Genomic DNA, 13,491 nt, shown 5'->3' on the forward strand with positions numbered 1-13,491 from the left:
TGTGTGTGTTATACATGGAAAAATACGGTAATCAAAATAGAAAACAATGGCAACCCAGTAACCTTCCTCCCCGACACATTTTAAAAGGGCCTAGGGTGTCAATCAAATCAACCAAAGACCTGGTTAAAGAAGAACGTTTTTGCCTTTGTGTTGACCAGGCTTTTTTGTACATCTACCAAAGAATAAAATAAAATAAAATTGGGGTCACAGAGTTTTCTCAGGACAGTGGAGGGTGTGTGTTCTGTGTCCCATTGGTGTAAGTCAGTGTTTTTCAACCTTTTTTGGGCAAAGGCACACTTGTTTCATGAAAAAAATCACGAGGCACACCACCTTTAGAAAATGTTAAAAAATTTAACTCTGTGCCTATATTGACTATATATAAAGTAATTCTCTTGAATTTTTCAATTTTTCCCACGGCACACCAGGCAACATCTCGCGGCACACTAGTGTGCTGCGGAACAGTGGTTGAAAAACACTGGTGTAAGTGGTAGAGACACCTGCCCTTCTTCTGATAGGAAATTCGGGGGGGGGGGGGTTGGCAGACAAAAATAGGGGGTCAAGGAGGGTCAGTTTTAGGGAAATGTCCTTATCTTCATCTGAGGAATGTTGGAGGGTAGGGTATGGGTGCATGACTCCCTTGGCGTGACTCTGAGAGAGGCATGAAACAGACAATGCAGATCATATAATATATTGGCTCTTGTTAAATTAACTAGCAAAATGGCCTGTGGGTACAAAGGTTTGCACATTGCAAGGATTCTGGGTGCCGGAGTGGACATTGGCGTTGTGCTGAACACGAGGGCCAAAGGGCAGACAGTTTTATATAAAATATGCCCGTTAATAGGCATGGATGTCACTGGGCACCAACCAGAAGCTGGTTAGAGTGTGGTGCCGTGAACGCCAAGTTTGCAGGTTCGATCCCTGTACGGGATAGCCGCATATTCCTGGGGGTTGGACTAGATGACCCTCAGGGCCCCTTCCAACTCTGTGATTCTATGAAGAAGAAGAAGAAGAAGAAGAAGAAGAAGAAGAAGAAGAGGAGGAGGAGGAGGAGTTTGGATTTGATATCCCGCTTTCTTAAGTCTTCTTAAGTCTAAGAAATGACAAGTGAGCAGACAGCCGTGCCTCGGAGAGCAGCGCATAGTTAACCTATGGAACTCACTTCCGCAGGAGGCAGGGAGGACCACCAACCAGGATGGCTTTAATAGAGGATTGGAGAAATTCATGGAGGAGAGGGCTATCGATGGCTCCTAGCTTAGGGCTATGCCCTGCTGCCAGAACCCGGAGGCAGCAATGCTTCTGAGTACCAGTTGCTGGAAACCGCAGGAAGGGACTCCGCTCTTGTTTTCGAATCCTGCTTGCTGGTTTTGCTCAGGCATCTGTGAGAACAGGATGCTGGAGGAGATAACCAGCAGGGCTCTTCTTATAGAGACCAGGGCCGTCTTAAGTATATCCGGCGCCGTGGCGCGAAGATTCCTCTGGCGCTTCTCGCACTCTGCTGGGCAGGGCCAGGCGCAGCAGACAGCTGGAGGGCGTGGTGCAGCGGGCGGGGATGCCGAACTCACACTCCGCTAGGCAGGGCCAGGCGCAACGGGCAGCCAGAGGGAGCGTAGGGGCGGGCAGGGACGCTGCCAGCTGTGCCCCGCCTCTGCCTCCGCTTCCACCTGCTCAGCCAAAGCAGCAGCGCAGCGCTGCCGTCCAGGGGACCCTGGCTGCCGCGCTGACGGGAGGCTTGCCGACGGCCTCCCCGCGTCCGCAGCCTGAGAAGAGGTGGGTGAGAGTGGCGCTGCTGGCGGGGCTGGAGGGCAGAGGCGCCCTCCAGGCCATGGCACCGTGGCGCCTTGCTCCAGTAGCCTCAGTGGCCAAGACGCCCCTTATAGAGTCACAGAACTGTGGAGCTGGAAGGGGCCACAAGGGTCATCTAGTCCCAAACCCTGAAATGCAGGGATCTTTTTGCGCAACGTGGCCCTGAGATTAAAAGTCTCATGGTCCACCGACCGAGCTGTCCCGCTTCTTATGCTATTCGGGATGCAGAGGTCCCTGCTAAAAGTCGGGAAATTCTAAGCTGCTTTTAAATAACCAAGCAGAGCCTTTTCAGCCTTGCCAGTAATCTGGGCTCTTGAATCTGGCCTTTCCCATTGCCAGCTTCTGCCACTCCTCAGACTGCAGTCAGCGTGCCTAGAAGGGAAAGCTCCCCCCTCGCCTGATGCTTAGTGCAGTTCCAGCCTCTGTAAACAGCCTTCAGTCTTTCTTTTTTATTTGCCATGAAGGTTGTTTTTACTTTTTTAATATGGATGATTTGTTTAGGTTTTCTGATTCTTGGACAACCGTGTGGAAAATCCCCAACTTGCATTGTTGGCTTCCCATTCCCCTTTCCCGATCTCGCTCTCCAAGGGCCCTACCCAGAGCAAGGAGGGAGGGAGACAGGGAATGGGAGACGGATAGTTCCATGGGAATTCCACCTCGGAAGCACTTGCCCTAAAACGCCTGTAGGGGGCGGCGTAGCCATATGCAACCCGCAGGCATCCCCAGATCACAGAGGCTTGAATGAGGTCATGCAACCAGCCTTTTCCTCCTCCTCTCCTTTTTTTTATTTAAAAAAATAAAAATAAAAAAGAGCAACCCGGCTAAATGCTGCTTTAGGAAAATATTTTATTAATAAGAAAAACAGCAAAGGGAGAGGGAGAGAGAAAAACGTTGCAAATAAATCCCTAAAGCTTTAGCATTGGTTGCTGCGTGTTTCCTCCAAACAGATACCGAGCAAATGTACCTGATTCTTTGTAAAAACACTTAATTGCAAACATTCGTGGAGGAAGGGTACAGAAAAGGAGTGGGTTATCTCTTGGATTCTCAGGTATGCTATTCATTGCATCCAGCTGCAAGGCCGGCGCTCGAGGAAAGCTGCACCTGAAACAGCACGTGCAGAGAGCCAGGGCATTCTTTGGAATTATTATTATTATTATTATTATTATTATTATTATTATTATTATTATTATTTATACCCTGCCCATCTGTGGCCCTGGAATCTGTGCCACAAGGCAGCTTCAACAGCTGAAGAGGCAAGCCTACTTTGGGAGCTGCAGCTTGCCTCTTTGGAGAGCCAGTGTGGTGTAGTGGTTAAGAGCGGTAGACTTGTAATCTGGGGAACCGGGTTCGTGTCTCCGCTCCTCCACATGCAGCTGCTGGGTGACCTTGGGCTAGTCACACTTCTCTGAAGTCTCTCAGTCCCACTCACCTCACAGAGTGTTTGTTGTGCGGGAGGAAGGGAAAGGAGAATGTTAGCCGCTTTGAGACTCCTTCGGGTAGTGAAAAGCGGGATATCAAATCCAAACTCTTCTTCTTCTTCTTCTTCTTCTTCTTCTTCTTCTTCTTCTTTGAAAGCTGGAGCAGTGGAATACCTCCATTTGCAAGCTGTTTGTATAAAGTTCCTGGCATCTCCATGCCGTGTCCTCAGGAATCTGCCCACGTCCTTTGCAGGGCCGATAGCTAACACCTGTCTGAGCCCACTTAAAAAAAACCTGGGTTTGGGGGTTTAGCTGGGGGGTGCTGAGCACTGGTCAGCTAGACAGTCACCATTGGACACAATGTCACCTCAGAGAGTGTTGCTGTCAAGTAAGGCCACCAGGATGATGCCACCAGGGCAGAGCAAGACCATTAAGGCAGGGGCAGCAAATGTGGTTGGACTCCTACACCCATCAGTTCCAGCCAGCATGGCCTATGGCTGTGGATGATGGCTGTTGTAGCCCCACGACTTCAGGAAGATACCGTGTTGTCTTGCACTAATGCATCATGCTTCCTCAAACTTTGAGTTGACACCAGTGGCATAGCGTGGGTTGCCGGTGCCCGGGGCAGGGCAAATGTTGTGCCCCCTGGTGAACTGGGCAGCTGGGTGGGGGGGGGGGTGCGCCAGCAGGGCACGCATGGAGCCCATGTAGAGGCTAAATGGAGCCCACCTCCAATGGGCTCCTTGCCCACTGCCTCTATCCACCCGCCCACTAGGCCAACCCACCTGCCGCTGCACCTCAGCTGCCAAGGCTCCAAGCCTGTCTTGGGGGTGCCTGCTTGTGCCACCTCAAAAATGTGTGGCAGGGCCATACCCCCCCCCCATGCTATACCTCTGGTTAACTCTATTATCTATCTATCTATCTATCTATCTATCTATCTATCTATCTATCTATCATCTACCTACCTACCTATCTAACTATCATCTATCTATCTATCATCTCTTGCAGGACAGCAAATATCCACATTCAGGGGTAAATGGCAGGTTTGAGGGTAATTTTCTTCAAGAGCATTCTATGGGGTGATGGTTATTTCACTCCCCTCTTGCTGCTGCCTTCATCTGAGAGTGGACTTAGATAAGCATGCTTCTTCTCATGGAATATGTAGTTTGGTCCATAGCCCTCCCTCTGAAACCAGCACTGGTGTGCCAGCATTGAGCTCAGGGCTCACAGCCCCAGAAGTTAGGTGCCTCCATAATCCCTGGAGACATCACTGCTGCTCTCATATTGCAAGGGAAGAAGGTTTGGGGGGGGGGGACACCAAGGTAACATGGAGGTGCATAGAGACCTTATATGCCATGGTAGTTAAGAGGGAAACCTTAACATAACATAAAATTCCCAAACATTCCATTTTCCAGGCTTACATTTGTAAGAGCCTTAACTCATCTAACTGTCCATTCAGTGAGGTCCTTTTTGGATGCTGGCCTCTAGGTGACTCATGGGAACTGTAGTTTCCATCTCACCGAACTACAATTCCCAGCACCCGAACAAACTACACTTCTCAGGATTTCGGGATGGGAGAGAAATTCAATTCAGCTCAAATTTAAGGTCAGCTTAACTAATTTGCACTTTCTGAAACAATTTGTGGAATTTGTGCTTCTGCAAATGTTTGCCATGTAGTCCTGCCCATTGTTTAAATGCACTTCTCTCATTTAAAGACGAACCGGTCAAATTTGCTTTTTCTGAAACGATATGAGAACCAAAATGCAGCCATTCTTTGAAATTCACACGTATCCGAATTTCACAACCTTTCCCCAACCAACGTGTGCAGAAAGTGCATATACTAGGCTTACGTCTGCATAGAAAGGAATATATTTGTGGAAATAACCTACAAAATGCATTGCATTGGGGAAAATGCTTTGCAAAACATGTTGGTGATAGGAGAAATTTGCACTGAAATGCTGATTCATTCTTTCAAGGATTTTTAAACGAATTCACAAACTGAGGTGGAAATGTGAAGGGCTGAACTTAAGAAAACGAGAAACGAAGAAAAACCAAAATTGACAGACCTGTCCATCTGTATCATGCCCATGTTAGGTTTTCAACACCACACAAATACCTTTCTCTTTCCTTAGGCTTTTAAAATGCATGTTAACTCTGAACTGAATGTTTAGATATTGCTTTAAATTTTATTGTTATGTTGAATATCCCCCCCCTTTATATTGCTGGTTGTTTTACTGATTTACTTGCTAAAGGCCACGTTGCCCCCCCCCCAAAAGGTGGAGTACAGATTTGTAAACAAATAAACAACATTTTGAAACTCTGCATTCCAGGCTTGTTATCCTTTAATTGCTTGGGTGGGTGCAGGGGTAGCGCTGGAGCAGAGTGATTTATGGCGATTCTGCTCCAAGTCTTTTACATGCAGACACTTGTCCTCTTGCCACAGAGATTGATGGCGATTCCAACTCCAGCAGGAAAGCTGGAAGCCTGCTAGTGCTGCTGTGGATTTAAAAAATAAAATAAAATTTAAATAAAATCTCTGTTTGACCAAAAATGGTTCATTTTGAGACAAACACCACCCCATTTTCGGTTCAAAAACAGGTGCAGCATCACTATTTGAATCTTTAATACTTTATCCTGGAGTCGCTCAATTGGTAGAGCATGAGACTCTTAATCTCAGAGCCGTGGGTTCGAGCCCCACATAGGGCAAAAGATTCCTGCATTGCAGGGGGTTGGATTAGATGACCCTCATTGTCCCTTTCAGCTCTACAGTTCAGTGTTTCTACGAATGGACAAATCTGTCGATTTCAATTTCTCTCTGTTTCTTGTTTTTTAGACCTTAAGTTTAGACCCCCCTCCCAATTTCTGTAAAACTTCATGAATTAAACAAAACAAAACCCAACACACATTCATTTAAAATTTTATGTTTGCATGCGGGTTTCTGCTTCTATGTGTGCTTTTATCCATTTCTGCAAGTTGCTTTCACTAATTTTGCATTTTCTCTATTCACTAATGCAGGCACCCCCAAACTCGGCCCTCCAGATGTTTTGGGACTACAATTCCCATCATCCCTGACCACTGGTCCTGTTAGCTAGGGATGATGGGAGTTGTAGTCCCAAAACATCTGGAGGGCCGAGTTTGGGGATTCCTGCACTAATGCATACCGGTACTTTTTCCTATGCACTGCAGGAGGTTACACTTTATGACCTCTGTAACCCCTTCCAACTCCACAATTCTATAATTCTTTGAAGAATTGCACCACAAAATTCGGGGGTGGGAAATGAGAAAATTCGTTTCAATTTGTGAATTGGTCTGTGAAGTACAAATTGGGTAGGTTTGTATTAAAACGTGAAGATATGCAGGCAGAGGGAGGAAACAAGAGCATAGATATTGCGGGTGTAATAGGGAGTTTCATGCTTTATAAGGGTAGGCCCCTAACATAACCATCATGCCATATCTATTGCTGTGATTGCATATTAGAGAACACTCTTGTTTCCGTGCAGATGTGGTTTTAGGGTACCTATTGGTCTTGCACAGTTATCATTCAGACAGAGGCGTAGCAAGGGGGGGTGGGCCGCCCCATGTTCCATAATGGAGGGGGTGACAAATTATCAAGGAACATTTTTTGGGGGGGGGGGAATGATGAAAAAAAAATTGAATTTTTTTTAAATTCTTTTTTTAATGCCTGCTCCGAAGGTCTTATCTTACTATACTAGGGACTATATAGCTATATATGAAATTTCATGCATATCGGTTAATATCTTGACCCTCCTCCACCAAAATAGCTATTCACTTGGCTGTTTTCCTATGTCATGAAGGCTGAAATTTCAGTTCAGTGGAGCACTTACTGTTCCCAACCCCAACCCTGTGGAAAGCCATCTAATTAGACTTTAATTTGATTTTGAGATGTTTCTAGGAGGTAATTTAATTATTGTTTGATTTTATACCAATGTTATGTATCTGATGTTAGCCACCCTGAGCCCGACTTTGGCCGGGGAGGGTGGGATATAAATAAAAGTTTTTTATTATTACTTGTTATTATTCCTTTGTAAGAAAATATGAAGTAACGTAAAACCATTTTTGCGGGGGGGGGGGAATCAATGGGGGGGGGTTGACAATAAATTTTCCGCACCAGGTACCACCTGACCTTCCCATGCCTGGGGGGGGGGGGGTGACAATTATTATTTTTTGCCCCCGGGTACCAATTTACCTTGCTACGCCCCTGCATTCAGGTCTCTAATTTAGGCATGGGTACTCATCAAAACAAATACAAACAGCAGTTTTGCTGTTTATACCAAATGCCTACCCAGGGACAAAACATGTGCAGCCCTGGACAGCTCCTGACTGTTAACAGGAATTCACAAACCGCTCTGGGTTCTGCATAATCATTTTGCCTTTTTTGATGTTCTGATGACTGTTAATGCCAAGAGGAATGAAGACACTCTCAAGCAGACATCAGTACTTGGGTGTGTGTGTGGGTGTGTGTGTGTAACTGGCTGAGCTCTAATATTCTCATAAAACCAGCCTGTCTGTTCTGCCAGGACAGTAGGAATATATTTTTCCTGCGAGGAGGCGGTCCCCTAAATCTCTTGCATCTTTATTTAGAATCGGTGGGTGCTTCCCACTGCTGGAGACAGGAGACTGGGCTGGTTAGACACCTCAGTCTGGCCTGGTAGGGGGAAAAAAACATCCATGCCTTGCAAAATTTCTCCATGTTATTTTTAATTAGATCCAGATACTGTCAAACTCTCTCTCTCCCTGCCCCCCCCCCCCGCAGTCCGTCACCCCACAACCCCAACAAAAGCCTTTGTCATTAATCCTCTCGACACACAGCCTGACCACAAGCACGGAGTATTGGAAATCATTTGCTTGGGACCTGGCTGTTCTCCAGAGCGAGGGGGAATGAATGCTGACTCACAAGAGAGTCAGTCTGGCTGAGATAACGCTGCTGTTGTTGCTGTTGCTGCTTCTGCAGAGCCAACAATCTCCGAGGAATGCAAACCTAGGGGGAAACTAGACCTTGCCAGTTGCCGGTTGCGGAAGAAGCTGCAGGACCTGGAAGACGAGATGGAGCCCTCCAAGCTCAGCTCTGAGAGGAAGGATGGAGGCTCTGTAAGGTTACGGGAGAGGTGCTTTGTGGAACCCTGTCAAGCTCAGGTCAAAGCTAGCAGGGTCTGGAATTGATGCACAACTCGGCTAACTAGCCAGGCTAGAGGCCTTGTGCCTTATCTTGTGCTAGGAGCAGCTTTACTCCCAAGGTTGTAAACAACATTCTTAAGTTGTAAGCAACATTTCTTATTTCAGAAATAGACTGGAAAGAGAAGTGGCTGAATTGCAACTAAACACCAAACTTAAAACCATGGAGAAACCTGGTCTGAACAAAGACATTGGATTCTTATCTCATTATACATAACAAAGCTATCTTTAGCCATCTCACCCCTTGCCTTTCCCTGCAAGACTAATTGCAGCCCTTAAGAGTCGTCAACAGGTTTTCCACACCTATCAGCCGATCACCCATTCCCACCACCCTTCTGAGTAATACCCCTCCCCACTCCCTCACTATATTTAAGGGTCTGGTGACTTCTGTTTCAGTGTATCTGAAGAAGTGTGCATGCACATGAAAGCTCATACCAAGAACAAACTCAGTTGGTCTCTAAGGTGCTACTGGAAAGAATTTTCTATTTTGTTTCAACATTCTTAAGTGTCTGCATTAGACAAGAGAGAGTCCTTTGTTTCCTTGCCTAATGAATAGGTAATGAAGGAAAAGCCATACATGGTATAATTAGCATCAGGGTCGTCTTAAGTAAATCTTAAGATCTCTCCGGCGCCCCTCGCGCTCCGCCGGGCAGGGCCAGGCTCAGCGGGCAGCCGGAGGGCACGGAGGGGCAGATGGGGATGCTGCTAGCTGTGCTCCGCCTCCGCCTCCGCCTGCTCGGCCGAAGCTGCAGCGCGGCGCTGCCGTCCAGGAAGCCCTGGCTGCAGTCCCGGCGGGAGGCTCGCTGACAGGCTCCCCGCGTCCGCAGCCCAAGAAGTGGTGGGCGAGAGCGGTCCTGTCGGCGGGGCTGGAGGGCAGAGGCATCCTCCTCAGGCCGTGGCACCTTGCGCCAGTAGCCTCCATGCCTAAGACGTCCCTGATTAGTATTGTGTTACAGGTAGGTAGCCGTGTTGGTCTGCCATAGTCAAAACAAAATAAAATAAAAAATTCCTTTCAGTAGCACCTTAGAGACCAACTAAGTTTGTTCTTGTTATCTGAAGTAGTATTGTGTTGTAACTTTAGACTGGAGGAAGTTTATGCATATGCATTGCTTTAACAGATAACAGCAATGTATATTAAGCAGGCCCCACCTTTTTGGGGCTTTGCTCGGCTTTTGGAGAGTGATGCCACTGAGCCTTTATTGCTAGCAATAAGCAGCCTTTGTTTTCTCACCGCAGCGTGGAGATTTCCTTCCGCCTCGAACGTTAATTTTGCTACAGAATGAGGTAGGTTAGAGACCCGGGTTCAAATCTCGACTCACTCGTGAAACATATTGGGTGACCTTGGACCAGGGAGTATCTATCCCATTCCACTTTTAATTTGTATCCTGCCTTTCCATATTACTATACCCAAGGCGGTTTACAGCAATGAAACATACAACAAAGAACACACACCTTGTAATAATCTGATCCAATACAAAAAGTCGTAATTATTATTATTATTTATCAATTTTATATACCACCCATCATCGGAAGATCTTAGGGCAGGTCACGGAATAAAATACAAGACGGAACACGAGTAAATGATTAAATCAAGACAACGAAACAATAAAACATAACATTGAAATTATTATATCAAATAAAGTAATAATCTATAATCTATTAGAATAGTACACCATAAAATTAACTCTCAGTACATCAGCAAATAATAATTAAACAGAAATTCACTCTTAACAATGACAATAAATAACGGCTAAAGTGTGATAAATAAAAATAACTGCAAGTCACAATGCATAAAACATTGCCCATAATAGCATACAAAGCCACGTAAAAGGATCTAATTGAGAAACAAGAACACACATTAATTTTTTTTAAAAAAAATATTGGCCTAACGATTGTGGGAGTTAGAGGAGGAGGAGAAGAAGCCCCCAGGCCACCTTGAGCATCTTTGAGGAAAGGCAGAGTGTGAAAATAATAAATGAATAAAATAGAGGTGTTTGCCTTTGTTGTTATTATTTAAGGATCGTTACATTTATATCCCCCCATTCGTCAAAGGAGCTCAGAGCAGTGCACATGGTTACACCCATTTCACCCCCATAACCACCCTTTGTGGTAGGCTAGTCTGGGACGAGAGAGAATGGCTGGCCCAGTGAGCTTCATGGCAGAATGGGGAGATGAGGTTGGATGGTCATCTGTCATGGATGCTTTAGTTGAGATTCCTGCATGGCAGTGGGTTGGACTAGATGACGACCCCTGGGGTACCATTGAACTCTCCAGTCCTATGACTCTAAGAAGAACCAGGCTTGCTGGATCAGGCCAAATGCCCATTTGTCCAACATCCTGTTCTTCCAGTGGCCAACCAGAAGCTTAAGGGTTGCAAGCAGGACCCGAGTGTGACAGCGCAACAGAGATTTGAACGGTGGTCTTCCATGTCCTAGCCCAATACTCTAACCACTACACCACCCTGGCTCTCTCATGGCCCGGCTGCCTCCACGATGCGTGCCAAACAATGAACCCGTGAGCCAGGAAATGGGTTGCAAAATAAAATAGGCAGCTGGAAACAGCTTGAAGCAGAGAATGGGATCGGGAAAAAGGACCATTGCGGAGAAGGAAGTCTGAGAAAAGGGCAGAGTTGAGACTGGAACAAGGGAGACAGATGCGAATTGGGGCTCCTTCCATCGCCACTTTTAATCACATGGGCATCAGTGTCGTGTGATTCTTTCGCCCGCTGCTTGATAACACTGGAAGTTGGAAATCCCACATTGCAGCTCCTTTCCACACCAGTGTTGGTTCTGTTCCTGATGTGCAATAATAATGATTTGGTTTTTAAAAAAAATATATTTCATAAAACGTAAATACTTTCTGTTGTCTCTCGAGGCCGACAGATGCCAATGACAACATCCCAGGTTCTGGACACAGTCCTCCTCCTCCTGACAACCCTGCGAGGTGGGTCAGACTGCGAATCTGTCTCCTCTTGATGTGTTTGTTCACCCAGCTCAACCTACAGAAAAATAAATATTTAAGTCCCCCACCCCCACTTCTGCAAGAATATTAAAGAAGCATTCCATTCTTACTGAAGATTGTTGCTGCTAATGCTGATGAGTTCTACTTCTTGGAGTAATTGTGTTGTTGGGTTGTGTTTTTTGTTTTTGCAAAAAAACACAACCCAAAAACTTGGTTAGATGCCACGAAGTAGGTGGCAATGCCTTAACCATATGCGTGTTGTACAGGCCACAAGGACCTCTTCCATCCTTATCAAGGGGAGTGCTAACCTTCTCTCCTTTCATACAACACATCTCCGAAACTGCTGCGCTCTCTTTATATACTACAGGAAAGCATACTTTTTCCAGGTCATGGTGAGCCAGTTGGGCTGTCTGCCTCCCGCCCCAATACTTTTAAGTTTTTACTATCTACCTTTTCCACTGACACCAATAAATAAAAACACCCTACGCATTTCATTCAACATCTTAGAAGCACTTCGTAAAGGGAAAAAATCTGCACTATTTAAAAATACAGCTGCTTCCTGAATTTGACGCCCTAATATATGCATGTTTTTAACCAATCGGAAGTCAAGACTCTAGAAAGCTATTCGAATTCAGGAGCAGGTTAACCCCGTCCCTTTCTTGTCTTAAAAAAAAAAAAAATATGCGCGAGGATTATTTAGAGCCTAGTCCTTCTTTATGTTGAGATTCAGGTCAGGTTTATTTAAATACTAGAGTATTTAAAAGGAGAAAAACCGGGAGTGGCGGGGAAGAAGGATGAATCTTCGATTCCGAAACGGAGGATAGATTTACTCGCCATGTTAACACCGAGTAAAGACGCCTGCGTGCCCTTTTCTCGTTCCCGCTTCCAAAATGGAGACCGCAATGCTCCTGAAGCAGTCGAGAGCTGAAGTTGCGAGTTCGAATCTCCGCCCGACCAAATTTTTCATTTGGAATATATATATATTTCATTGCTTTTTAACTGAGAAATTGAGAAGCGAACTGTTCTGAAAAGGAAACGTGTTGTGCTTGGTATATAATTCTGGGTTGAGAAAGCTCCATGGGAATGCCAGCACTGGGATGAACCTTTTACCCAGTGCTTTTTTTTCTAAAAAAAAATAGGGATACTCTCATTTTGACTCAAGAAAATCACCATTTTATAGTTCAAATCGGGGAAAATTAAATACAGTAAATGGACAAAAGTACAAAGATTCAGGGGTATGTGTACCCTTGCTTACCCACAGAAAAAAAGGACTGCTTTTACCACTTTGAAGCGAACTTACAAAAACCATTCCTGGTTCTGCTCAAAGAATTTATTCTGTTCCACCAAAGTAGATGGAGAAACCTACCTCCCGAATGGCTACTGCAGGGGTCAGCAACCTTTTTCAGCCGTGGGCAGGTCCACTGTCCCTCAGACCTTGTGGGGGGGGCGAACCATATATTGGAAAAAAAATATGAACGAATTCCTATGCCCCACAAATAACCCAGAGATGCATTTTAAATAAAAGCACACGTTCTACTCATGTAAAAACACCAGGCAGGCCCCACAAATAACCCAGAGATGCATTTTAAATAAAAGGACACAATGTAAAAACACCGAGAAGGTGATTGGGCCGCAACCGGCCCCTGGGCCTTAGGTTGCCTACCCCTGGGCTAGTGTATTCTCCCAGGAAATGAAAAATCTACTGTTTTGTGTGCAAACTTTTCTCCAACCAAACCACCTCAATTACAGTTTTAGCTTCCACTGGATTCAATCACTAGAATCACACTTATCTTGTTCAAACCCACGGAAACCATAGCTGTCAACCCTCCCTGCTGTTTCCCAAGGGGATTTCCCGCAAAAAAAGGGGAAAAGGTTGACAGCTATGACGGAAACTCTTTAAAATCATATGAGCTGTGTGCTAACAGACTTAGCAAGGAAGGAGGCCAAATGCTCACATCAAAACTCAGAGAGCAAATCAAACCAGCCACAGCGGATGCTCTCCGACGGTTTGACTTTACCCCCAAAGGTGCACTCTGCAATGTCCCCCAGGGACGGAAAGATGCCAACAACAACAAAATTTATACGCCGCTTGGTTGTCAAAAAAAACCTACAACCC

At 45.7% G+C, this 13,491-nt stretch overlaps 1 non-coding gene across 1 annotated transcript; it reads right to left on the bottom strand.

Moving 5' to 3' along the window:
* Positions 1–11,577: 11,577 nt before the first annotated feature.
* On the bottom strand, positions 11,578–11,705 carry LOC117047659. Its single transcript, XR_004426725.1, has one exon. It is a non-coding gene; the product is annotated as a U6atac minor spliceosomal RNA (small nuclear RNA).
* Between the last annotated feature and the right edge of the window lie 1,786 nt (positions 11,706–13,491).

Source organism: Lacerta agilis, chromosome 5, assembly GCF_009819535.1.
Source record: "Lacerta agilis isolate rLacAgi1 chromosome 5, rLacAgi1.pri, whole genome shotgun sequence".
NCBI classification, from domain to species: domain Eukaryota; kingdom Metazoa; phylum Chordata; class Lepidosauria; order Squamata; family Lacertidae; genus Lacerta; species Lacerta agilis.